Source organism: Saimiri boliviensis, chromosome 14, assembly GCF_048565385.1.
Source record: "Saimiri boliviensis isolate mSaiBol1 chromosome 14, mSaiBol1.pri, whole genome shotgun sequence".
NCBI lineage: Eukaryota > Metazoa > Chordata > Mammalia > Primates > Cebidae > Saimiri > Saimiri boliviensis.
The window spans coordinates 66,054,281-66,081,740 of NC_133462.1; the positions used below are offsets into that span (position 1 = coordinate 66,054,281).

General features: G+C 38.8%; 2 pseudogenes; both read right to left on the reverse strand.

Moving 5' to 3' along the window:
• Nucleotides 1–27,460, reverse strand: part of LOC141579937 (large ribosomal subunit protein eL8 pseudogene) — a 61,485-nt pseudogene that overhangs the window by 17,855 nt on the left and 16,170 nt on the right.
• Nucleotides 6,504–26,138, reverse strand: LOC141581074 (large ribosomal subunit protein eL8 pseudogene; annotated as a pseudogene).

The following is a 27,460-nucleotide window of genomic DNA, read 5'->3' on the forward strand; positions in this document are numbered from 1 at the left end:
GCCAAAACTATTTTTATAATACAGAGTTATTTGGCTTTTTTCACTTTGTTTTTCACGAGTATACAGTTGAATTTTCCAGAAGCTACCTGATATGTGCTGACAGCAGCACTCTGACAGCTAATAGAAGGTGGGATTATGTATTCTCATATGGTAAAAATGTATCAATTTTCATTTCTGTTATGGTAAATATTTCTAGAAATTACCCACATATCCTCTGCCCACTTTTTAATAGGGTTTTTTTTTTCTTGTACATTTAAGTTCCTTGTAGATGCTGGATATTAGACCTTTGTCAAATGTATAGTTTGCAAATATTTTCTCCCATTCTGTAGGTTGCCTGTTTACTATATTGATAGTTGTTTTTTTTTGTTTTGTTTTGTTTTGTCTTGTTTTGTTGCGCAAAAGCTCTTCAGTTTAATTATTATAGGTCCCATTAGTCAATTTTTGCTTTTGTTGCAATTGGTTTTGGTGTTTTCATCATGAAATCTTTGCCAATTTCTATGACCAAAATGGTATTTCCTACTTTATTTTCCAGGATATTTATAGTTTTAGGTTTTATATTTAGATCTTTAATTTATTTTGAGTTGATTTTTTGATATTGTGTAAGGAAGGGGTCCAGTTTTCAGTTTGGGGAAGACATATGTGTGACCAACAAGCATATGAAAAGATGCTTAATATCACTAATCATTAGAGAAACGCAAATGAAAACCAATATTAGATACCATCTCACACCAGTCAGAATGGCTATTATTAAAAAATCAAAAAATAACAGATGCCAGCAAGGTTGCAGAGAAAAGGGGATGCTTATTCACTGCTGGTGGGAGTGTAAATTAGGCAACCATTGTGGAAATCAGTTCCTCAAAGAACTGAAAACAGAACTACCTCTGGCTGGGCGTGGTGGCTCATGCCTGTAATCTCAAACACTTTGGGACATGAAGGCAGGTGGATCACGAAGTTAGGAGTTTGAGACTAGTCTGGCTAACATAGTGAAACCCCATCTCTAAAACAAACAAACAAACAAACAAAAAACCAGAACTACCATTTGACCCCACAATCCCACTACTGGGTATATACCCAAAGGAATAGAAATCATTCTGCCATAAAGACACATGCCTATGTATGGTCATTGCAGCACTATTCACAATATTAAAGACATGGAATTAATCTAAATGCATCAATGGTAGATTGGATAAAGAAAATGTGGAATGTATACACCACAGAATACTATGCAGTCATAAAAAAGAATGAGATCATGTTCTTTGCAGGAGCATGGATGGGGCTGGAGGCCATTATCCTTAGCAAACTAATGCCTGAAGAGAACATCAAATACTGTGGGTTGTTACTGATAAGTGGGAGCTAAATCATGAGAACCACATGGACAGAAAGAAGGGAACAAAAGACACTGGGGCCTACTTGAGGGTGGAGGGTAGAAGAAGGCAGAGGTTCAGAAAAAAAAGAAAGAACAAAAGAAAACCTATCAGGTACTACACTTAGTACCCGGGTGATGAAATAATCTGCGCACCAGACCCTCAAGTTACAAGTTTACTATACAACAAACCTGCACTTATACCCCTGAACCTAAAATAAAAGTTAAAATATATATTTTAAAGTTTACCAACACACTGATTTTTTAAAAAAGATGTGCAACATGTATATCTATGAAGCAAACTTGCATGATCTACACATATATCCAAGAACTTAAAGTTTAAAAAAATGTGCAAAATAAAATTGCATTGTGGAAAAAAAAGTCTAAGGAAAATGTCTTCTTTTCCTTAAAATATATCTAAATTACCCAAGTCTCTCTAAAGAAGGCAAAAACAGCATAATCTAACCCACTGGGTCATGCTGTGCTTCCTCATATCTGTGTTCCGTTGCTTTATCATGGTGTAAGAAAATAAGCTCCAGTTTATTAAATTTTTTAAACAGGAAAAGAAGAGATAACCCACATAAACAAATGTTTTGTTTTTTACAGTCCTAAGTAATTTTTTGTTGTTGTTTTGAGAAACGATCTCACTCCATCACTCAGGCTGAAGTCCAGTGATGCAATGTTGGTTCACTGCTACCTCTGCCTCCCGGGTTCAAGAGATTCTCCCACTACAGTCTCCCAAGCAGCTGGAACTATAGGCATGCCCACCACATCCAGCTGATTTGGGTATTTTTTGGTACAGATAGGGTTTCACCATGTTGGCCAGGCTGGTCTTGAACTCCTGACCTCAAGTGATCCCCACCTCAGCCTCCTAAAGCACTGGGATTACAGGTGTGAGCCACCATGCCCAGCCAGTCCTCAAAAAAAGAGTGTGTAATGCAGACCTGAGACTAGAGTTTGAGAAACCACAGTATTATATTCTACCAAAGAAAAATGCTATTCCAACCTCAGATTTCTAGTAGCCCAGTAAAATATACTTATCGAACAAAGAAAACCTTGTTAATAAAGTATAAAACAAAGCAAGGGTTTTTGTTATATTTTATGGGGTGGGAATTCTTTATTTCAAGATTGGAGAGAAATGATAGGTTGGTTCCCAGACCCAGTTTTAAGGGAGATTTCCTGTGAATCCTGGCGAAGTCCATCCTAACTGTCCACATCAGCACTTCCACCTGCAACATTCTCTTGAGGTCCAATAGAAACATCCCCCCTTTATGGGACATAGCAGAAAACTTACTAGTTTGCTTAAAGATTCAGAGTCAGACTGGTTTCAAATCTTAGCTTTCCACCTGTGAAACCATAGGCAAATTATACTTAGCTTCTCTGAACTTGATAATAATGCAGCTAATAATACTTACAGGGTTATTGGGATGATTCAATGAGATAACGCTTCTCAAAAGCCAATGAAATAAAAATCATTTTAAATGCTTAGCAAACAACCCTTGGGACATAGTAAACACTCCATACATTTTAACTGTTATTTTATGGTGACTAGACCCATTGATGTGGTCTCATTTTGTTCCCCCTAAATTTCATTCAGGTTTCAGGGACAGTTGATTTTTTCTTTGCCAGGTTATTAATTCTTCCCCTTCTACCACATTTTTAGCCATAAAGTGACTTAAAATAATCAGAAAAAAATTCAAGAGGCAGCTCAGCTGGTTGCTTCTTCCTTTTGAGGAACCATCGATGACAATCCTGGAGAAGATATAAATTGTGCACCTCATTCTTAGCCCCATCTCTCCTGAGAACTATGGGTGTGACCTAGAGCAGATTGTGTTCCTCTGAGCCCTGTTTTTCCCTTGTGAGAAGGGAAAGGGTATTACCAAAGATCCTGGCAGCTGTGTCATCCTATGACTATATATTTTAGATGTAAGCATTATTTCCACCCTGAAAAAGCAACAAAATATCCAACATGTCCATGGCATTATTCTGTGATATTATATTTAAATAAAATTGAGTAAATTTTGCAAACAAGAATTACAAGTAGATTTAAAAGGCAAATATTAACATAAATGTATCATTCTTCATATTTTCCAGGTAAAACACAGATTTTAATGTGTGCATAGTGTTTTACCCATTTTCTTGAGTAGTTCTAATTTATTATAGCAACATAATCTAATCCTAGACTGATTTCCCTAAGGGATTAGTCAACCTTTATTTTAATGCCTTTTCAATCTTTGGGTTCATAAAATCTTACATCTCTCAATTTAAATCAAATCTTGATTTCCTGGAAATCCTAGTTAATGTCAACAATCCTTTGAATACTTAAAGGGTATCTTATAACTCATGGAAATATTTGAAGCAGATTAATTTTCCGTGATCACAGCTTTCCCACATGGAGACCAATATATTTTTAACTTTGTTTATTCACACTTTTTAATGAGGAAAACAAAACCACACTTTTCAATCAGTCATCATAATGTGCACTTTTTGTTTCACAATGCTACAATATTAATAGCTAATTTATTCATTTTGGTTAATCTCTCGAATCTAAATGGTGTTAATCATGATTTTGTTTTTTCCTCCACATGTCAGTTAAAGATTGCATTCATGCTCATTCATTCATACATATTCTTCAGCACATTTGTATTCCAGTTTTCTACCATGCTGTCCAAAAATGTAAGGGCGAATAAGGTGTTAAAATATATATGTATCAAAGTATGTATATTTAGTATACATATTGAATTATAGTATACATTTTATATATGAATATACATAGATTTAAATGTGTGCCGTATACATTTATATTGTATGTACCTGCTTACCAGTTGTATTATAAGCCTAAAATCAGCAAGGACTACATTGTCTTCCTTTATTGTATCATCTCCTCTCTCCCATCTCTAATGCAATAATGTTCTGCACATTGGGAAAGGAATAACGAATGCTGACTCATTGCTACCATTTCCGATAGTGGAGCAGCAATGCTAAAGAACTGAATCCAATCTATAACATTTAAAGAGAAGTTCTGTGGCATTAGCCAAGGCACAGTGAGGTAGTTAATGTTTACCATCATCACCATCATTGTCATCAACATTTTCACCAGATATAATCATCTGGGAACTCCTGGGTGGACTGTTTCAAGGTGACCTTCATGTCTGCCTCACTCATTTGTGTTCCTCTTTTCAGGGAGGACATGGAAGGAGAAGATCATGGCAAAGAAAATGGCTTCACAGGCTTTTCGCCATGGATTTTAGAAATGCCCTTTAAAGTTCCTCTTTTGAGAACTGTTAGAAGCCTAGAAGATGAAGGAAAAGGGAGAAAACATACAGATACAGAAAAAAGTTTTTTGCAAATCAGAATGCAGTCCATTTGAGCAAGAGAATACTAAGAAAGAACAAATTGGAGGATGGTGAAGAAGAGGAAAGGTCTAGATGGGAACCTGGGACACAGCCTGCCCTGGAGACTGATCAGCAGCTTCTTGGGGGGAAACATGGACGGCATAAGTCACGCAGGTAAGCTTGCAGGCTTTCCTATAGTCTGTGAGTCTCCATGTTGATTGATTGATTCAAAACGAGAATTCTGTAGCAGGATGATAACACCACACCTTTAGAAACCTTAGACCTGTAACACTCCCATATAGACTTTTAAATAATTTTAAATAGAAGCTGGACCTACAATTGTATAAGAAAATGTCTGGAGATTTTGATTTACTGCTCATAAAAGTGAAGTTGCAGTTACGAAAAGCCCATTTAGTTAGGAATTGTTGATGTGGCTAACCAGTTCAGTCAGGCTGTGTACCTCTGATGTGGCTTGGATCTGTGTCCCCACCCAAATCTCATGTTGAAATGCAATCCCCAATGTTGAAGGTATGGCCTGGTGGGAGGTGATTGGATCAGAAAAGCAGACTTCCCCATTGGTTCTGTTTTCAGGATAGTGAATGAGTTCTCATGAGATCTGGTCATTTAAAAGTGTGTGGCTCCTCCCACCACCTTCTTCCTCCTGCTCCTGCAGTGTGAGACACCTGCTCCTGCTTTGCCTTCAGCCATGAGTAAAAGCTCCCTGAGGCCTCCCCAGAACCAGATACTGCCACGCTTCCTGTACAGCCAGCAGAACCGTGAGCAGTTAAATCTGTTTTCTTTATAAATTACCCAGTCTCGGATATTCCTTTATATTAGTGTGAGAACAAGCTAATACAACCTCCCAGCCTAAGTCAGATGACTGCAAAGAACAGTACAAACAAACTGCCAGGATGCAGACTTTCCTGAAATTAACACTAGTCTTATTCAGCCACAAAGAGTCAGAATGCCTTTGACCTTGAGATGCTGTCAACCCTTTCCCTACCACCACCTCACAAACCAAGTTAACTGTGGTTTTGCAGTGGACAACAACATTGATGTCAAAGCCAGTTTTAAAGGCAGCATCAGAAGATGTCATGGTTCTTGGCTGATAAACTATTTTCTCCAACCTTTCAATTGGAAATAAAGGTATCAAAGCATTCTTGTTGCCTTCTCTAAAGCACTAGATCACAAAATGTAGTATGCATCAGAACTTCCCAGGCTGCTTGTTGGTATTTTGAATTTTGTTTGGAATTCTCACATCCCCTTCCCCCTAGCTACTGATTCCTCAGGTCTGGAGTAGGTCCAGGAATCTGTACGTTAATGCAGGTGGTCTAAACACTAAGAGAAATATTGCTGGGGTAGGCCCAGTGGTTTCTGTTTGGTTTGGTTTGGTTTTTGAGACAAAGTCACCTAGGCTGGAGTGCAGTGGTGTGATCTTGACTCACTGCAACCTCTGCCTCTGGGGTTCAAGCAGTTCTCCTGTCTCAGTTTCCTGAGTAGCTGGTGTGTGCTACCACACCTGGCTAATTTTTTTACTTTTAGTACAGACGGGGTTTCACCATGTTGGCCGGGCTGCTTTCAAACTCCTGACCTCAAGCGATCCCCCTGCTTAGCCTCCCAAAGGGCTGGGATTACAGGCCCAGTGTATATTTTTAATGTCATACTATCTCTTTAATGTTAGCCACATTTTTGGTTTTCTAACTATTAACCCTAGGAAATAAGAACTTTTACTATAGATGCTAAAACCTCATATCAATTTCAAGGAAAGTGTTTGTGTTGTGTGTGTGTGTGTGTATGTGTACATGTGTGTGTGCACATGTGCAGACTTTCATTTAGAGGATAACTATTCAGAGGGCCTTCAACTTGGGCCCCCTGTGGCCTCATAATTTGACTGGTCTCTGTCCACCCTGGTGTTACTGCATGAGAAATACACTTGCAAAAGTGATGGCTCTATATGAGGAAAATTAAAGTACTTATGCTGGGGCATGGAACCACATTGATCATTCAAAGTGACATCATGGCTATGTCTATTTCTATTTCCTGAAGGTGAACAAGTCGATATTTGTTCAAAACAGTGAGTTTTTCTGAGGACAGCCAGAAAAAAGAAAAGTATCGATAAAATTAACTTGTTGCTATTCTTTTCACTCCTGTAAGCCTTCAGGAATCCTGCGGGAAGGAGGCTGCGAACACATCAGGCTACATTTCCTTGGGCTTCAGCATCTCGAGGCTCTTTGTGGTCAAGATTGAGGGCTTACTTTTGAGAAGTAGCTGCGGTTGCTCCCCAGATGAACAAGAGCAGGGATAGCAAACACTGCTGTCTTCCAGAGGCTCGGACATGCCTGGATCGCAGCAGATTCTTAATCAGTATTTGCTGAAGGAATTAACTTCCTGATACATTATTGGTTAATGTTCTTTTAACATAAAGAATTTTAACTTTTTAAATCTTTGCACAAAAAAAAGAATATTTGACTTTTTAAATAGAATCCTAAATGTTCTCCTTATCTTTGTTGGCAAAGACATGGTTGTTTTCATATTGTTGTAATCAAACTCAAAAGTTGTTTCATGAATCTGAATTTGTTCTCCAAAAATGTTCCCCGTGAGCTCCAGGTGACGCTTCATTCCTCTCTCTCCTCTGTGCTGCCTCTCCCACCTCCAGCACTGCAAAACACTACTCTCCTTCAGACCTGCAACCGGCTGCTGTCCTGCCCACAGTGGGTGGCTTTCCCAAGCTTCTCAATTAAAACCACAGCTCCAGGGAATGAAGAGGAAAGAGATTATTTCAGTTGCCTTAAATCTGTCTGAGTGAGAATGTTTCTCGGGTAAATTTAGCTAAAATGACTTTGTAGCCCTTTCCTCCTCTTTTGAAGATACTTTTAAGAAAGACTGGTAACTCGCTCTCCTCAACTCACCTCCTGCCCACCCCACACACACCCTACTGTTGTCTAAGACAAAGTCCAATTAATTGTCTCTGGGAGTGTCCCCAAATCTTTATCTTCCCCTCAGAAACATTCTTAACCGACTTTGTCATCAGAGACATGAAAAGTAAGTTTCCTATCTTCTTGGCTGTGGCCCTTTCTAGCCTTTGTTTTTTATTTAATGTGTGTGTGTGTCTGTTGTTTTTTGTTTCCTGAAACAGAGTCTCACTCTTTTGCCAAGGCTAGAGTTCAGTGGTCCAATCTCAGGTCACTGTAACCCGGCCTCCTGGGTTCAAGTGATTCTCATGCCTCAGCCTCCTTAGTAGCTGGTGTGCACTGCCATGCCTGGCTAATTTTTGTAGTTTTAGTAAAGACAGGGTTTCACCATTTTGGCCAGGCTGGTTGCAAACTCTTGACCTCAAGTGATCTGCCTGCCTCGGCCTCCCAAAGTGCTGGGATTACTGTGTGAGACATCACACCTGACCTAATGTGGTCTTAAATTCAAAATGACCTACACTACATTTCTTAAAAATAAGAAGAAAAAACAGCAAAGAAACATTGTTAGCCTATACTTTTAATATTTTCATTAATAGTTCTTCCATCCCAGGGGCCTTTACCAGGTCTTGGTTTGAATCTGGCCCCAGAGCTGTCATAACTGCTTAGAAGGCCCAGCAGTGCCCCCTTGCTGAAAACAATCTAATGTGGCTCCAAATTTGTCTATTTAAGAAGGACAGTAGTAACCATCTAATTATCAGCCATGGCAAGAAAGCATCTGGGTGAATGGAGCTCACATAGGTTAAGTAAGAAAACCAGCACTTTCTAAATTGCAATTAGCTAGTTGACTAACAATGCAAAAATCCCATAATGACCAGAAGAGTCAAGCATGCTGCCTCCTATTGTTCTTTGCTGTCTGTGCTTTTATTCTCTCTGTCCTCTCCTCTCTGACTTGTCAGTGTGGGTCTCTGGAGACACATACATAACGGGGGGGAAATTATTGTGGAATAAGTACACAAGATAATAAGATGACATGGTTGACAACATGCTACACAAATACAAGAGACTAAAAGGATAGTCACGGCTTTCTTCTAGAAAGTGTATAAATCAGTATTGTAAATCAAGCATTGTAATAGTCAGAGTTCCCTAGAGGGACAGAACTAACAGGAGATATATATATATAATAATATATATATATATCTTATTGGGAGTTTATGAAGTATTAACTTACACAATCACAAGTTCCCACAACAGGCTATCTGCAAGCTTGAGGAGCAAGGAGAGCCAGTCCAAGTCTCAAAATGAAAGAACTTGGAGTCCGATGTTTTGAGAGCTGGAAGCATCCAGCACAGGAGAAAGATGTAGCTGGGACGGTAGGCCAGTCTCGCCTTTTCATGTTTTTCTGCCTGCTTTATAGTTGCTGGCAGCTGATTAGATGGTGCCCACCAGATTAAGGGTGGGTCTGCCTTCTCCAGCCCACTGACTCAAATGTTCATCTCCTTTGGCAATACCCTCACAGACACACCCAGGATCAATACTTTGCATCCTTCAATCCAATTAAACTGACACTCAGTATTAACCATCACAAGCATGCTGTCTTCCCTTTTTCTTTTTTTATCTTTCTCTCTTTCTTCTTTCTCCCTTATGTGATAATTTCAAAGATGTATCATCTTCATTTCTATTAGACAAAGACCTGAATCAAAACTCCCTCTCTTTATTTATCTGTCAAGGAGTTAATTATAAACAGACACTTAAAAGCACTACAGAACCTTCTTTATTTCAGAGAATCTTTTTTTTTTTTTGAAGGAAAATTTGTATTATTTTATAGAAAACAGTGTACAATTTAACCCAGTTTTGTGGCAAGTTCTTTAGCCTTTGCCTTTTCAAGCTTGGCAATGCGAGCCACAGACTTGGGACCCAGGACATTTCCTCCCCAGTGACGGCGGATCTCATCATATCTATCATTGTAGTTGGTGCGGATAGCTTCCACCAGCTTAGCCAAAGCACCTTTGCCTTTCGAGTTCACGTGTGTGAAGGCGACAGTGGTGCAGGTCTTCCTGTGAACCAGACGTCCCAGTCTTGCCTTCCCCTTGATAATGCAATAGGGGACTCCCATTTTATGACACAGGGCAGGCAAGAAGACGAGCTCAATAGGGTCCACGTGCTGTGCAGTCACCACCAGCTGAGCTTTCTTGTTCTCCACCAAGGTGGTGATGGTGTTAACTCCTGCTCAAAGGACAGGTGGTTTCTTAGTGGGGACGTCCCCTTTGCCAACCGCTTTCTTCTCAGCCTGGGCCAACAGCCTCTGCTTCTTTTCTTTCTTCGTCTCTGGTCTATACTTGTGGGCCAGCTTAAGCAGCTGAGTAGCTGTTTGGCGGTCCAGGGCCTGGGTGAACTGGTTAATTGCAGGGGGCACTTTCAGCCGCTTATAGAGGATGGCTTTTTGCCGCTGCAACCTGATATAGCGGGGCCATTTCACAAAGCGGGTGAGGTCTCTTTTGGGCTGGACGTCTTGTCCAATTCCAAAATTTTTAGGCCTTTTCTCAAATAGTGGATTCACCACTTTCTTGGCCTCCTGCTTCTTCACAACAGCAGGGGCCGGAGCCACCTTCTTCCCCTTGGCTTTCTTTCCTTTCGGCATCTTGGGCGTCGGGAAGCTATTTCAGAAAATCTTAAAGGGGAAAGAGACTTCAGAGTTCATCTCTTGCATTGGTTCTTAAATGTGGTTTTGTTGGATCCACAACTAGAGATTCTGACTGTATAGGCTGGGATGGAATCCAGGAATGTGTTCATTTAAGGAGCCCCAGAGTTGTTCTGCCAACTGTCCAATGTGGGCAAATCTAGTTCAACCATCTGATTTTTTACAAGAGAAACTGGAGACCATAGAGACTAAGTAAATTCTTAAACAGTCACTTAAGTCTCTTTCGAAATAAAAATATTTTTTTTTTTACTATTCAGCAAACTCTACCACATGCCTACTGTGTGCTGTAATCTGTATTAGGCAATGATACTATAAAGACAAATAAGACAAAGACTTTGTCCTCAATTATCTTACCTAGTCAAAGCAAATAATCACCAAATTATTAAATGAGTTCATACATATTAAAAGCACTTGCAAACTATAAAATGTTATATATAATGTGTAATTATTGCTTCTTACATTTAAAACCTGGAATTTATGTGAAGTAAATAATCCTGCATTTTTTTCTTTTCAGGAAATAGTGGTAAATGTTTTGATGTATGATGGAGCAACCCAAGGATTCCACATCATTAATTTGAGAAGACTGAAACACGATTTCTGTGTATCAGCTGAACTAACCAACCAGAAACCCTCATGGCCTTAGCTCAATTGACCCATGTATATATACATGTACACTCATGTATATCTACACAATCATCAACATGAGAAGAGGGCAAAGTAAGAGGCTCTGGACTTTCCCAGGCTGTTCTGCTGCCCCTTTGCAGAAGACATAAGATAGAAATTATTTTGGGTGTACTGAGATTCTGAACATCTATTCCATTTCCAACAACAAGTCAATGTTTTTGCTGAGTGCTATCCTCTCAATTGCCTCCCTTCTGCTAACCTTGTGTCTGGTGTGAGGCAGGAGCCCCTCTGCAAGCCCCAGAGTGAAAACATATGCCACTGTGGGTATTGAGCTGGACAGGACTTAATTCCTTTTTCATTCCCTTAGCTAGCACTGGTGCATTTACTCCCTGATAGAGTGCTCTAGAAGATTAGCAAGGACATTCATTTTCCGCTAACTGCACACAAACACCGTGAGCCGACTCAGGGGCTTACCGATGCCTCAGACAATTCTGTTTTCCAAGTTTGCTTTCCATTCTTCTATGTCTTTTCTTGTGCCATTTGGCGCAGTGTTTCAACTCCGTAGAAAACTAACTTTGGGATTTTTTTCATTTATATTCAGATTCTCTTGTCTCCCATTTTGGGCAGAATCTTACTAATAAATGCTTAAACAGCAAATCCACAATTCTGAGTGGTTTTTCACTCAGAATAAACACCAACTACCTAGTTATGTAAGTAGGTCCTTGATTGGCTTGGGAAGATGTATTTTATTAAGAACAAATAATAGAAGGGAAATTCTTTGTGGACAAAGCTATAATGCCAATAAGAAAGGGTTAAGGATATTATATTTTTTAGTGCATCAGCAACTTTTTAAGAACAGCACCCTAAAGGATAACAATCATCTTTTCTACAAATTATCCTTCAGTCCTATTATCTGAAAAAAAAAAAAAATCCTGAGATGGGTGGATCATAAGTCTCACTTCAAATGGCCTCTGATGTGTTTGTTTTTAAGAAAGACTACAGATGTATATATAGGCTTGATGTCCCCAAAGGAGAATTAGTTATGGGTTTATAATGTTCCGTTATCCAACAGTTGGCCTTACTCATTTCTTTACTCTGATCTATATCCAGAATGAATTAAATAAAATTACCCTAGACTAGGATGCGCTGGAAACTTTAGTCTCATGACAAGGAATCCCTTCATGGCATTTGAATCATGCATTTCCTCTTGGAGTCTAATTCTGGAGGGAGATGATCCCCCTGGGTGACAGTGCCTCCAACCCACCACTTACTCAGAGCCAAAGTCTTATCTCAGGTTTGCTCTCAAACACTATGTATCACGCATCCGTGGCCATCTTTCAAAGTCTTTTCCTGTTGATTGCCTTACAACTGGGAAATGGTTCACTGAACAAAGGCAGTCCCCCAAGGCCAAGCAGTGTGCAACACGCTAATAAATATTCAAGCCAATGTCTTTCAAATGTTATTGTGAATCATCTTTCCCTCCTTCCTTCCCATGGTTCAGTCATCTTGCTGGCTCCAAATTTTCACCTTTTGTCTCAGGCCTCAGCTGCCTCCAGTTTACTGCATATGACTGCAATTGTCTTTGTCTCCTTTATCCGCTTCACTGTGTCTCATTTTCCTAAAGTATCTGGCACCCACTTTTCCACAACATTGTTCCTTTGTTCCAGGAAAAAAAAAAATTGGAGGCAGCAGAAACACAGTTCCAAAGGCCACAGGGTGACATCCTCTCTCACCTGATCTTTATTCATATCTGGCTTTTAATTGCATTTTTTTTCCATTTCTCAAGCTCCATACACCTCCCTTCCTCCCTGACAGGAAGGAGCACTTTATTTCTCATTCAAAACGCTTTCCTACTGATCTCTATTCTTCAGAAGCTCCAGAGGTCCCTTGTTACCTGTTGGTTTTTCTCATGTTGGTTGATCTGTTGGCCTTGCTGTAGTTTATTGCCTTTTCAACCTTTTTTTTCCTCCTCTTTCCGAACTTAGACCAGAACTTACAACCTGCTGTCTTTTCTCATCTTCACTATCATTATCTTCAGACTGAATCTTCCCAAAATGGATTTTTTTACCAACCTCGTCCTCTTTAAAGAAACAAAGAGGAGAATTATATGATGGTTTCCACTGTCGGAGCGTCTGTGGCTTTGTTTGAGCGAGAGCTTCAAATCCAAAGCTAAACCTTGACTTAACACACAAACTCAATTGACGAGAGGAGTACCCATGTTCAAGCCCACCAATTGGCCGAGGACACAATCAGAGGGTTATTGGCAGGTATCTTCTTATCTCCCTGGTGCACTGAAAAAACTCAATTCATTAAAATAATAAAAAAAAGATCTTGGTCCCTCATGTGAGCGGCATGTGATTTTCCATGAACGTTCGGCTCAGAAGGCATCGTGCCTATTATACATTCCATTTATAAATCAAACACCCCTCGTCCTGCGGCTGCACGCTGACATGTCAGCGAGGTTTGGGTCAGCCGCACACACTTCCACGTGAACAGCAGATGAAGGCAAAGAGACAGGGAAGCGGCTCTTTTTTCCCCCCCTTTTCCACCAGTAATAGGCAGCTTGAACGTTAAAATTGGGCTGAGACTCCAAAACCAAAGTCCCATGAACCATAGAAGCAAAGAGACTTGAGATAAAAGACAGGCTCTGTCTGTTCTCTTGGATCCTTCACCTTTCTTTCTCTCCCCTTCATCATGTTCATTGGAAAGTAAAGTATGTGCATGTGTGTGTGAATTAAAGAATATGTCTAGGAAAAGATGGGATAAAATCTAGCCCAAGAAAGACTTTGGTTTCTAAAACCTGTGAAGGTGGTTTGGGCCTGGGACTCTAGGGCTTTGTCCATGCCCAGAAGTGAACACAGAAAGAGGACTTTCAGGTTCCCAATCAGAAGGCCATGGAGGGTCCCGCTGAGTAGCTCCACCATGAAGGCAACAGGTACCAAGTCAGCCCAGCCACATTTTAAAGGCACACCGCAGCTCCTTGCTGCATGTGGAACTAGTTTGATCTTGTAGCCTCCTATCCATGTCAAAACATGCAATTTGCCAAGCTCTACTGAGGAGATTTCATTAAGGAAATTAATTTTCTACAGAACAAGGTATGTCAAAATTTTCCAATCTTTGCTCCCTCACCCCTGCTCCCATCACTCATAACTCTATTATCTTTTGTCATGAATAATAGGAAACAGAATTGAGATGGGGTGGGATGGGCAAAGGAGAACTCTGCCTGTAACTTGTATTTCCTTTGGACTTTTCTTTACCTACCATACTAGATAAGAACCAGAGAAGAAATGAGTTGAGGGGATCGAGAAAGGTAAGAACCTACTAGCAATGTGAGGTTCTGAAATTATTTGTTATCAGAAAACAGTCACATGTCATGGGTATTGATCCTATATACAAACAAGGGAAAACCAAAAGAGGAAAGGAGATGCTGAAAAGTGGTGGTAACATAATTTTGTGCCTACTTTTTTCATTTGCCATGTCTTACGACTTACAGGTCTCCCTGCTCCCCAGGCTTTGAGAAATAAAGAATAAATAATTCAGTAAAACATTATAAAAAGGAAAAAAAGTAAAGATGATTAAGGTGGAATACAACTAATTATTTCCATTCAAGCAATAAAATACTGTCAAAACAAATAGGCCATAGCATGGTAAGCTAAGAGGACTTATCACTAAAATTTCCCACCCAAAGTTCAAATCTAAAGTTATGGTCTAGAATTCAAATGAATTGTAGGATAGATGGATTGTGTCAGATATGTCTGTCTCATTGAAGGGTTAGTTGTCATACAGAACAATCTTTTTCAACCTTTGGTTGATATTTGAATTGGCATTTACTATAGTTTTTTTTAAAAATTAGATTATAGATAGATTGAACAAAATATTGAGGGTCTAGGCACTTGAATTCGAAAAAAATAAAAAATCCATATACAATTCTAATATGTATCACAAGTTGAAAACCACTGAAATAGTGACTTGGCCCATACATTACATGAGCTTTAAATAACAAGCAATATGTGATTATTTGAACAAAGACTTATTCTATATTCTCCTTTCTAGTAACAGGAATGAATCTATGTTGTTTACTTGGTTTCCCTTTATGGCATGGCAATTGCCAGAGAGGGTAGAACTGAGAAAGAAAAGCTAATTTGTCTTCGAACTGTAGGTCCACACTCCTCTAGCAGCAGAAAGACCATGCTGCCTATACCTGTCAATCACAAAATGAGCACACTGTAGCACCTGCCTGGGTTTGGCATAATTATTATTAAAGGCAGTGTTTGTTTATTACTATTTTCATTAAGTACTATAACTAAATTGAAGATATTTTTTCTTAGATGGTACATAATGTATACCTACTGAGCATTTTTATGTTAGAATCTGAAATTTTTTTAGGATAGTTTCTAATTCTTTAACTGAGTACAGATGATTTACGACTTCAATGTAGATATTCATCTGATTTTGCAAAGTCAGCTTCTGCCTTGGTTGACAACATCACAGGATGCATAAAACAAGAAATGAGAGTTGCAGCAGCATAAAATAAAATGGATTAATATTTAAGGTAGTTAATTTGCTTAGAAGCAACATTTAGAAAACATATGCCCCATTTCCTCACAAATGTGCTGCAACCACTTAAGAAGCATTCATCCCTAGAATATCATTTTATAGATAAGTTACTAGCATAGAATGCAACATTAATAATGTTTTTTAACCTTAAAAAATTATTTGTACTCTATCCAGGTTTTTTTTTTCTTTTGCCCAGTAACTTAAGTTTATGTAGTTCTTTCTATTATTTGTTAAACTATTGCACACACCAATATCCAGAGCTTTATCAAAAGGTCTCAGTAAGTTTACACTGTGACATAATCTAGTAATAAAGCATTTAAATAAATGGATATGCTTTCATACAATATTGTAACTGCAAAATGCCTTAGAGAGCACTTATACTAAACCTTTCATTAACAAGTGAGAAAACTAAGGCACAGAGAGGTGAGATACAGATGGCCCAGCTGGGATAAAAATCATTTCCTGACTCATGGTCCAGTACTTATCTCCTTAAATCACACTGCCCTGATAGTCACTAATTAACACTAATTAACAGGGTTCAGATTAATTAAACGACGGGAGATACTGACTCTTGACGAAGAAATCTGACCCACCCACCAGCTTACAACCAACCTAAGATGTGAGCAGAGGAAAGAGATGCCACAAAAATGTAATCAATTGCAAGGCAAGGAGGTTTATCTGTACACTATATGGAGGAGTGTGGGGGCTCCTTCTTTGGGGCTGGTTAGAAGCTCAGCTAGTCATAATTATTAACATGCAAAAACATAAAAATCATTTTAGCTATAAATGCCTTCATTAATAAGATACTTAAAGAGAGAACATTTTTCTTTTCTATATATCTCAGGCAAATTAGATCTGAACCAAAACACAAAAATTTACCTTCAGTAACAACGCAGGGGCTATCTTTCTTAGTTCAATATAACTCTGTAAGAGCAAGAGATCTATCATGCCATGCCTTAGATCACATTTTGTGTATTCTGTTTGCCATAAGAAGATTATTCCAGAAATGTTTTGAATGTCAACTAAGACTAATAAATTTCAATATACCTTACTAAGAACAGAAAATTATGCTAGCAATCTTTGTGTTGCCACTGCTTTATTTTAAATACTATATTTATCCATGTTATAGATGCATAGTCTAAAGTTTCAAATAATTCAAAGGCTTATTTTAAAAAAAATCTCTGACCCAAAAATACTGTCCAGAGACAATCTCAATTATTTTAGCTGTTTAATTTATGTTAATATTATCTTTCAATAACATGATTACTTATATAGGATGAGTGTCCAAAATTGGGCATGAACAATGGACTTCTCACCTTAGAAATTAAAGATAGAGCTTTTCTTCACCACCACTGCACTCATTACTGTCACATATACATAGGATTTTTCATATAGCTGGCCCTCTGCGTCTGCAGATTAACCAACCATGGATTGAAAATATTCAGAAAAAAACAACAACTAAAAAATAACAAAACAACAAAAATTATACAAATTTTTAAAAAATACAGTATAACAACTATTTACACAGCATTTACATTGCATTAGGAATTATATGTAATCTAGAGATTATTTAAATTATACAGGAGGATATGGCTGGGTTATATGCAAATACTACACCATTTTATATAAGGGACTTAATAGATTTTGGTATTCACAGGAATCCTGGAAGCAATCCCCTGCAGCTATCGAGACCAGTGTGTGTGCATAATCATACATATACTTGCTTAACTCATCACCATCATATATATGTATATTTCCTTCTATCCTCCCGATACAATTACCTCTTAACTTTTGGTTCACATTAAGTGTTTATAGTATTATTACTATGTTTATCCTAATAACAGATGAGCAGCTTTATTAAGTTGATTCTAAGATTCTTTTTTTCCCCTATAACATCTCTGAAAACTGGGGTGTGCTTTTAGCCAGAGAGTCACTGTAATAGAGTTGTCATTGCATTTTTAAAAGTTTGGTCAAAGCTACTAATAATGTCATCACTTCAGATGAGTTTGTGCATCAGTTGAGTTTAAATGCCACATAAAATACCTTCAGGAAGAATTGGCATTAAAACAAAAAGTGATTATGTACATGGAAAGAAAACAGAATAGAGCATAAATTTATTAGTAATACATGTTTGATATTGCAGGAATGACAGCAACTCAATATTCTCTTGCAAAGCATAATCGGGTACTTTAAAAATCTAAAACAAGAAGATATCCATGTATAGATGAAACTATATTATGTTAGTTCATGAGAATATAGAAAAGATTCCCTATCACAGCAAATGCAACTGAAGACAGGAAAATACACCAAAACCCTCAGTAGAGGTGCAATAAACTTCAAAGCAGCAGAGACAGATGTGACTGATTAATATATTATACAGAACTAACATTGTCAGTATGTCATTATTTGATTGCAAAGATTTTTCTTTCTTAGTGGAACATAAAACATTGGTGCATATATAATCAGTGGCATCTTAGAATCAACAAAATATGGAATATAATACAATTGCTCTTAGTCAAAAGGCTGAGAAGCAATGGAATATAATATGCTATGATTTTATTTATTGTTTCAGACATCTTGTTTTCTGAGGGCTATTATTTTATATTTTTCATTTGTGTTGTTTTCTAAATGCTTATCAAATTCATCCACAAATTTTTCTCTAAATATATAAATATTTTCTGAAAGAATGCAAGGATCAGAAATATGCCCACTTTTATCTGATTGGTTCCAGTCTGCACTGGGAGCTCTGTAGTTCCACTGTACAACTGATTTCCTAGGTTCTTCCTTCACCAGCTTCCCAGGATACTGTTTCTCCCTATCATATGCATCTGAGATACCATGTCATTCATCTTGACTTGTTTCCTTGTTTGATATGCCATATACCCTAGTTGGTTCTGAGAAAAGAAGCCATGGATGTCATATTTTTTGAGAACTTGCATGTCAGAAAATACATTTACTCTGAATAATATTTTTGAAGAATATAGTTCCAGGTTGGAAGTCATTTACCTTCAGAATTTTTAAGCCATTATTCTACTGTCTTCCAACGTCCAGTATTGCTGTGGCTAACTCAAATGCCATTCTGATATTCTATATATGAGACTTAGTAACCACCCCCTTGCTCCCTCTCGAAGCTTCATGATTTTCTCTTTCTCTCCCATATGCTAAAATTCTGTGGTGATATGTTGTAATGTGTATCTGTTTTTATCCATTATACTAGGCTCTTGGTGGGCCCATTCAATTAGTAATGAGTGGTAACGAGAAATTTTATAAATTGTTTCTCTGATTATTTCCACCTCTTCTGTTGATCTATTTTCTTTTTTCTGGAACTCCTATTATTAAAATATAGGAAATCCTGGACTGATCCTCTAAAATTTTTAATGTTTTCTATCTTCTAACCTTGTCAAATTATTCTACTTTATTGGAAATTTCCACCATTTCAACTTCTTTCTTTACTTTTTCATTTCTGCAATCATACATATTTTTTGAGATGGATGTATCACTCTGTTGCCTGGGCTGATGTCCAGTGGCACAATCACAGCTCACTGCAGCCTTGACCTCCCAGGCTCAAGTGATCCTCTTATCTCAGCCTCACAAATAACTAAGTCTACAGGTGCATGCCACCATGCTCAGCTAATTTTTTAATTGTTTGTAGAGATTGGGGTCTCACTATGTTGCCCAGTCTGGTGCAAACATAATTTTAATTTCAAGGGTTCTTTAATATTCCCTGACCTTTTTTTTATGGCATCATGTTCTTGTTTCACAGACACAATGACTTCTCTTATATTTCTCAGGCTAGTTTTTCCCCTCACAGTTTTCTCTCCACGTGATCTCTGTTTTCTCCAAATTTCTTTTTCTGTTGTTTGGTCTCTGTCTTTCCTGATAGAGACTTCCCTCAAATGTATGGTAATCTGTCCATATTTTAAATGGAGAACTAAAGAGCTGATGGGAAGTTGCAAGGGACTGAGGCTCCGTAAGTAATGGACTTCACTCTAAGATGCTTTTTTTTTTTTTTTTTTTTTTGAGATGGAGTCTTGCACTGTTGCCCGGGGTTGGAGTGAGTGCAATGGTGCAATCTCAGCTCACTGCAACCTCCACCTCCTGGGTTCAAGCGATTCTCCTACCTCAGCCTCCCAAGTAGCTGGGATTACAGGCGTCTGCCACCATGCCTGGCTGATTTTTTGTATTTTTAGTGGAGATGGGGTTTCACTATGCTGGCCAGGCTGGTCTGAAACTCCTGAGCTTGTGATCCACCTGCCTCAGCCTCCCAAAATGCTGGGATTACAGATGTGAGCCACCACACCTGGCCTTGCTTGGTCTTTTCATTACTGGATTTTTGTTTGGCTTTCAGTACTTTCAGGTCTATGCTCTTGGGTAGTTGGATTCCTCAAAGAAGGGACTTCCAATCCACTGCATGGTTTCTGGCATTTTGGGAGTCTGAAGAGGGCATTCGTCCTCTTATTGTATAGACTTCCACCTGATCATCCTCTTTTTAGGAGGTGTCCCTCTGTCCAGAGATCCTCTGGTTCACCTTTCCAGAAAATAGATCTCTTTATATTATGGAGGGGAGGAACAAGAAGGGGAGCAATTGCCTACCTTCACAGCAGCAGGAGAACACTGACATGGGGCTTAACTGATTCTTTAACAACCTCATCAACAATTTTGTTTCCACCCTGTCTACACTATATGCCAGTTACAGAGCCTTTGGTGGTTTGGAGGCTCAAACCGGATTGTTTCTATATTTTTTCCACTGTAAGCTTTCAGTTTTCATGATCTGGAATTTGTCCATTGCCTTTCAGCTTCCAATATTTTGTTGCTGTTGTCTCCCCCAACGTTCTCTTTGTCCTTGAGAATTTATACCTAATAAAAACACCTTTACTTTCATTTTAGTATGGTTTCAGTGAGGAAGCTGTGGTAATCGCATATGTTCAATTCATCAACTTTAGTTGAAAAGCCCCCATTAAACTGTGACATAAATATAATGTCTCTCTTGGAGTCATCCATATAATGGAATTTGAAAGTGTTGGAAATAAGCTTCTATCATAAAAATTTGTTCAAACAGTATCAGTGACAGAGAAGTGTTCACATAAAAATGGTATTTATGTATATGTTGTTCTATATCTGCTCTAAGTAATAGAAAAAAAGATATTCTCTATAGATGTAAAAAGGCATGTGTTTATATGACTAATAGCTAAGAAAAAAAGCAAATGAGCTTCCTCTTGTCCACGTCCACTGACTTTTAGTTCAGATTTTGTCATAACTAGATATAGTTGGTTTTCTATCACTACGTAAGGGAGAAAGCCTCTGAGAGAGAGAAGTATCAACCAAAGTTAGGAAGCTGAGTCTCCACAATAAATCCAAGTGGAACATTAACTGAGTTTGGATTATGTGGGTGATTCAGGCCACATGGAGTGCCATGACACTAATCTCTCCGACAGTCATGCCACCCAGCCCCTGCTCACAGCAGCCAGTGCTTCACTGACATCTTCAAAAATGCAAGTCAGGGGAATACCTTTGAGCTTGTCACAGGGCTCAGGTGACTAAGGCCATAAGATTGCCAACACGTGGCATTTTACTGGCCACAAGAATCGGCACTAAACTCAGATCACTTGCCTCATAAATTAAAGAAAGGCATTTCTTCTCCTTGGGCATTTTCAAGAACGCAAGTAGCCCAGCTTCCTTCTGGCAGCCTCTCTAGACCTGCGAAGAAAGCCCACTTTCGGTGGAAGACAACAATTTGGATGGCAGAGATGAGAAGCAAGAAAAAAACAAAGAAATAAGCAAAACAACCAGATTCTTAATCAAAAATATAAGAGCCTGGTCTACCTCTGTATTTTCCAACATACGAATCAATGCACTCCCGTGCTTCTAAACTTAGATTAAATTAGTTTTTCCTCTACTGACAAACCTCATCACACGCCTGTATTATCCAGCTTGTCTACCACCATGATACAGTTTACCGTGGTGGGAAAATGTGTTCTGGAGCTTGTCTACATTTACCCAGTTAACCAGTTATAACAGTTACCCAGCATAAGAGTGTCAAAATGGGTCTGACATTAAAATTCAAAATTTACTAATACATTCACCACAGGGACTTATTTGCAGTTGAGTAAACTCCTTATTTCACCAGTTATTTTTATTTGACAAAAATAACAAGTGTGTGTGTGTGTGTGTGTGTGTGTGTGTGTGTATATTCCCCCCTCCCCCAAAACAGCATTTCCTTTCATCTCAGTCCTTGCTAACAGTAGCTATACTTGGGCATAACCTTTAAAAGCCATTTACTACCTGACCAAAATAAGGACTGTCAAGTCATAAGCATCAGAAAAAGAGGAATGGATTCTCGTATTCCAACACAACACTTAATTTAAGACAATAAACACAGATGCAGTCTATTCCTCCAGAGAATTCTATTCCAGAGAATTGCTTGAAAGCATTTTTGAACTTTACTATCCCTAAAGGTGAGTATGTTATTGATTAAATAACACAGACGTATCTGTCATAGTATCTGAATAATGCAGACATTTTCAGAAAATCAAACCGCATAATTAAGGAAAATTAATATACTTTACAAATTTAATTATTTGATTGGCTAGCTTCAGTAATTTAAACAATTGTCAACTCTTCTTTTTATTTTACACAGAGTAATAATTTTCTAAACAAAATGAGAAACATACAAGTATAAATAAACGATAAAACAGAATAATTCAAGGGTGCATTCCTTAACACTCTTCTCTAGCCACACTCACTGTCCTGGTCATCCTATCCAGGCACATGGCTATGAATACCATCAGAACTCCAATTGTGACCAGTTTTAAATCTCTACCCCGACCTCTCTGCAATCTTAAAACTTCCATATCCAACTACCTTTATGACATCTCCGTCTGGATGTCTGACAGACAGCTCTAACTCAGCATGTCCAAAACTGAACTCCTGATCTTCTCCCTCAAAATCTGCTCTACCTAGTCTTCCCTATCCGCAGGGATCACAGCTTCATTTTTCCAGTTGCTCTGGACAAAAATATCAAGTCACCCTTTACTTGTCTTTTTCTGTCAAACACCACATCTAATTTATCAGTAAATCCTTCCTGCTGCCTCTACCAACAAAATACCCAGCACTGATCACATCTCTCCACCTCCAATTCTACTAGCCTGTGCTGAGTCACTCTCCTCTCTTGCTTGGGTTGTTGCGATAGGCTCCTAACAGGAGATGCTGCTTCCCCCTTTGTCCCCCTACGAGATTGATCCTTTTAAGTGTTAAGTCAGATCACCTCACTCCTCTGCTCAAAATCATCCAGTGGCTTCCTATTTTACTCAGCATGAAAACCAAAGCCTTCATGGTGACCTCTGTGAACTCATCTGCTATTTCCTCTCTGACTTCATATCCTTCTCCTCTTTCCCCCTTGCTCCAGCCATACTCTGGGCATGCTGTCACCTTAGGGTTGTTCTTCTCTGTTCTCTTCTACTTTCCTTCCAGGTGCCATGAGGTCATATTTGATGAAACCTACCCTGGGGATCCTCTTTAAAACCAAAACCCTCTTCTCTGCAACTGCCTGTCCCAATTTCCCACTACGCCGCTCTATTTTTCTACTTTTCTTTGGCAATAATCGCTTTCTAACATTCTCTGCAGTTTACCGAGCTATAATGTTTGTCTCTGTCCCACCAGAAGGCAAGCACCATGAGTTCAGAGATCTTGGTTTGCTCACTGGTGTAACTCCAGCACTAAATCAGTACCTGGAACACAGTGCTGAATAAATGGGGCAGGCAGTTTCCTACAAATGCCTTATTTATGACAAAAACAGAATAATCCCAAGACTACAATTAGACCTTATTTAGTTTCATACAAGGCTTTATAATTTGCACTATTTATTTTCTATTGTATAGGAACTTCCTAGGACTCATGGAAAAACATGAATAAATAAGATGTAATATCTCAAACACTCTCATATAACACGTCTACAGATTTCAAAGCTTGTCTGTGGATTCCCAACTCAACACATTTTGCTTATTTGTACCATTTGGGGTGTCCAGGCAGATACTTTGGCTGCAGCCATGGCTACCTCTTTATTTTGAAATAGGTAACTATTTTGCCTCTATTTTTTATGCTAAAAATGTCAAACCTAGAAAAAAGTTTTTAAAATAGTGTAATAATGAACATCATATACCCTTTACCTAGTTTCCTAATTTTTAACATTTTGCGACATTTGCTTTCTCTTTCTCTGCTGTATTTTTTTCCCTGAATTGTTTGATAGTGATTTGCTGATATCACATTTTACCCCTAAGTTCAAGTATCACTTAACAACATGGACATGGTGCTATATAACGACAATAAAAGGATCACACTCAAGAAATGCAACATTAATATGATTATCCAAAATACAGTCCATAATCATATTTTCCTAATTTCCCAATATTGTTCATAGCTTTGTCTATTTCTATCCAGGGTCTAACCATGGACAATGAATTATATTTAGTTGTCGTATTTCTAAAATAGTTCCCCTCTTCCTCCTCCTCCTTCTTCTTCTTTATTTATGTCACTGACATATTTCAAGGGTCCAGGACAATTGTTTCCTCATTACCAGATTAAGGTTAAAGATTTTTAGCAAAATCTCTACCTAAAAATTGGACTTGCAATGCATGCCTTGATAGCTATGAAAGAGGCAGTATAGTAAAGTGATTATAAGCCTAGTCCACAGAGCCAGAGTTACCTGGGTTCAAAACCAGTTCTACCACTCATGAACTGTGAGAAATACTTAGCAGTCCCTTGCCTCAGTTCCCCTGTTTATACGATTGAGATGATTATACCACCCACTTCATTAAATAGGTCATCATATGCAAGGCGCTTAGAATAGTACCTGGCATGTGGCAAATGCTTTGTAAGTGTTAGCTCTATTTATAGTTTTAAAACAACCTTGACTCATTTCTCTTTGGTGGTTGAGATGGGAGGCGGAAGTTGAAAAACACAGGACTGGAGTTTTGTATCTTCCCCGATATAAACAGCAACTCTCAGTGGCTTAGCAGGGAATTCTAATTAAGTCTTATTATTGTTTTGGAAGCTCAGAGTGGTTTTGCCTCAACCCTTTTAACAAATGGTATTTGGTGGAGATTCAAAAGGGAGACAAAGGGTGGACTGGTGGTGCAATCCGAAGGCAAGGCTCAGAGGTGAGCCGCCTTGGCCTGACACGCCTCTAGAGGGCAGCAGACGCCCGAGCGGCTCTCTGGCTCCTTTGCAAGTGAACCTGCTGCCTGAGTCACTCCTGTCCACAAACCTGCAACTGGGAAAGGAAGTCAGCTTGACTCAATAGACTAAATAGGTGTAGATTGTTCACTTGAGCAGCTGAACCAAATAACCAGGAGTAATAGCAGCATACACTATCTTTTTGGTAATAAAGCTGATCTTTAACTGTTTCTGAAGACTAAATATATCACTCTAATGTGCTCACCACAAACAAGTCATGGTAACATGAGGGTCACCAGATCAGGTTCCAGCAATTTAATTCTTAGCAAGCAGCTAAGTATGGAGGGGGACTTAGTGATGTAATCGCAGCCAGTGCCAGCCCCCCCCCCCCAGACCAGGGAGTACCACCAGCTCTGCACAGAACAGAGAGCTCATCTGCCTGGCTGCCACCTCTTCTCCAGAATTTCCAAACACATGTAAGGGTTTCGACTTCATATCAACTTACAGACCATTTTGTAAATGTTTCCTAACGTCAGAACCAAAGTTTTCTCCTATAGTTTAGTTATCACCAAGGGATAGATAGAGGTCTCTTTAAAAAATTGGAAAACAGTCAGAAATAAAGGACAAATGATTATTACCAATGTTATCAGCATGTCCTCCACATTCCAAATGGGTAGTACAGGGTAACAGGTAAGCGTATGAATAGGAAAGCAGATACCGGAGCTTGAATCCCAGCTTCACAACTATTACAGCTGTGTGATCTTGATCAAATTATTTAATCTGTGTCTCAGTTTCCTTTTCTGTACAATGGAGATAATAATCGCACCTACCTCACAGGGTCGTTAGAATTGAATCAAAGGAGTTAATATATGAAAAACTCTTACAACAGTTTCTTGCACTTAGTAAGCACTGTAGAGTGCTCGCTTTCATTATTTAGCCTCTGAAATTCGTTTACAACCATTCAAGCCTTTCTCTCTTTTCTCCTCCACAACCAACAACCCTGATCCATGGCAGAGATTAGGGCCAAATGCTCCCACGCAGCGTTACCCTCCACAGGTATGTGCAAATAAGGAGCATTTCCCCCTTCATTCTAAACACATAGGAAGAAACTGGACAACTTCCACTCTCCCAAGCCTTTCCTAAAAGTGTTCTCATTCTTCTTTGCACTATCTTCTCTACACCAGCAAGGTTCTAATGAATTTTCTTAATGCAGATTGGGTTACCACTTGTTTCCGTCCTGGTCACTTGCTCTCCAGCACCAGCAGTCTAAGAATCTGGAGGAGATTACTAAATTGGTTACCCACCGCTATGCACAAACTTTCCCTCTTTTTATCTAGCAAAAGTGATAGACAAGTTATCATTCATACTCCTGTTTTTAAAACAGAAAAATAAAGAGAATTCTTTCAGTAAAAGTAAAGCAAACTCTTCTGAAGTTAAAGAAATTTTTAAAACTTTCAGAAATCAGATATAGCATTACACCAAAACTAAAAAAAAAAAAAAGGTGGGGGTGAGGGCTAAGGTTTAAGAGAGTCAGCAGAGCATTCTAAACTGTCATCTTAATGTAAAAATAGGCTGTGTATAAATATGTCTTGTTAAAAAAGACTTGTGGAATCACTTTTTACATAATTCTATCAGAACTGGGCAGATTCTGTCAGAGCAGGTTGGAAGCACTACATTTTTCAAAGTATACCAATTGTCTAATATTTCTGACAATTGGTATACTTTGCTGTCTGAACTCACCTTAGGCTTGGGGGCTTGGGTATCTGAAGCTTAGTCCAACAAAGCATTAATGAATTTCATCTCAGACATACTTACAGCATTTTCAGAAATCCAATAAAATCAAAATAGTTATATGTTACATAATCCACTGTGAAAATTGTAGAAATTTACTGATAACCCCATAGCACATGGTAAAGATCAGATCTCACCCAAAATAGCATAGTGGTTAAGCACACAGCTTTTGGAACCAAACGGCAGGTTCTTAAATCCCAGTTCTTCCTCTGGCAAGCTTTGAGATCTTGGGCAAGACTCCGGGGCCTGGCTGTCACATGGTGCAATAGTGATAGATCTACCTGTAGCAGATAAATTAGGTGTCTCTGTTGTACTCCTCTCAGTGTGCACCTCACACATTCCTTCACAGATCACACATTTACAACTTCTGGGCCATCCTTGGAAGTTGTCAACTAATGACTGCAGCAGGATGGATGCCAGGCTCCCTTTCCTAGCCTGCACCCCAAAGTCATGCTATGGGACCAGGCTGAAGCTACCCTCTGAGGGATCCTGGCCTGAGATAGAGCCTTGCCTAGCAGCCTCCTTTCCCTGTCTTACTTTCGCCAATCCATTACAGGTCCCCCCTGGAACCACCTCAGGTATACATCCCACACATTTAAACCTCTCAGTGTTGGCTCCTGGGAACCTAGGGCTTAACACGTAGCCTTATACGTTTTTAAGCGATGGATTCTAATATATCTAAAGCCCCTAAAACAGCACCTGGCATATAAATGCTGTTTCAATATTAGTTATTGTTATTGTCCTACAGTAACAAAGAGAAACGAGGGAGCTATACAGGGACTTCAAGCAAACATAAAACCACAAACACACAAACTCTTGAGAAATGTTGAGGGAACTGGATAATCCATCTAATTGCTTCCATTCGCATCACTGGTTGCACCCTTGGCCTTAATTACAAGGGAATAAATGCTTCTGGCTGAGTTGTAATACAAAGGGGCCGCTGCTGTGTGCTCCCATGAGACCCACCACAGGCATTCAATTGAGTTAATAAGTATGGATACTGGAAGAC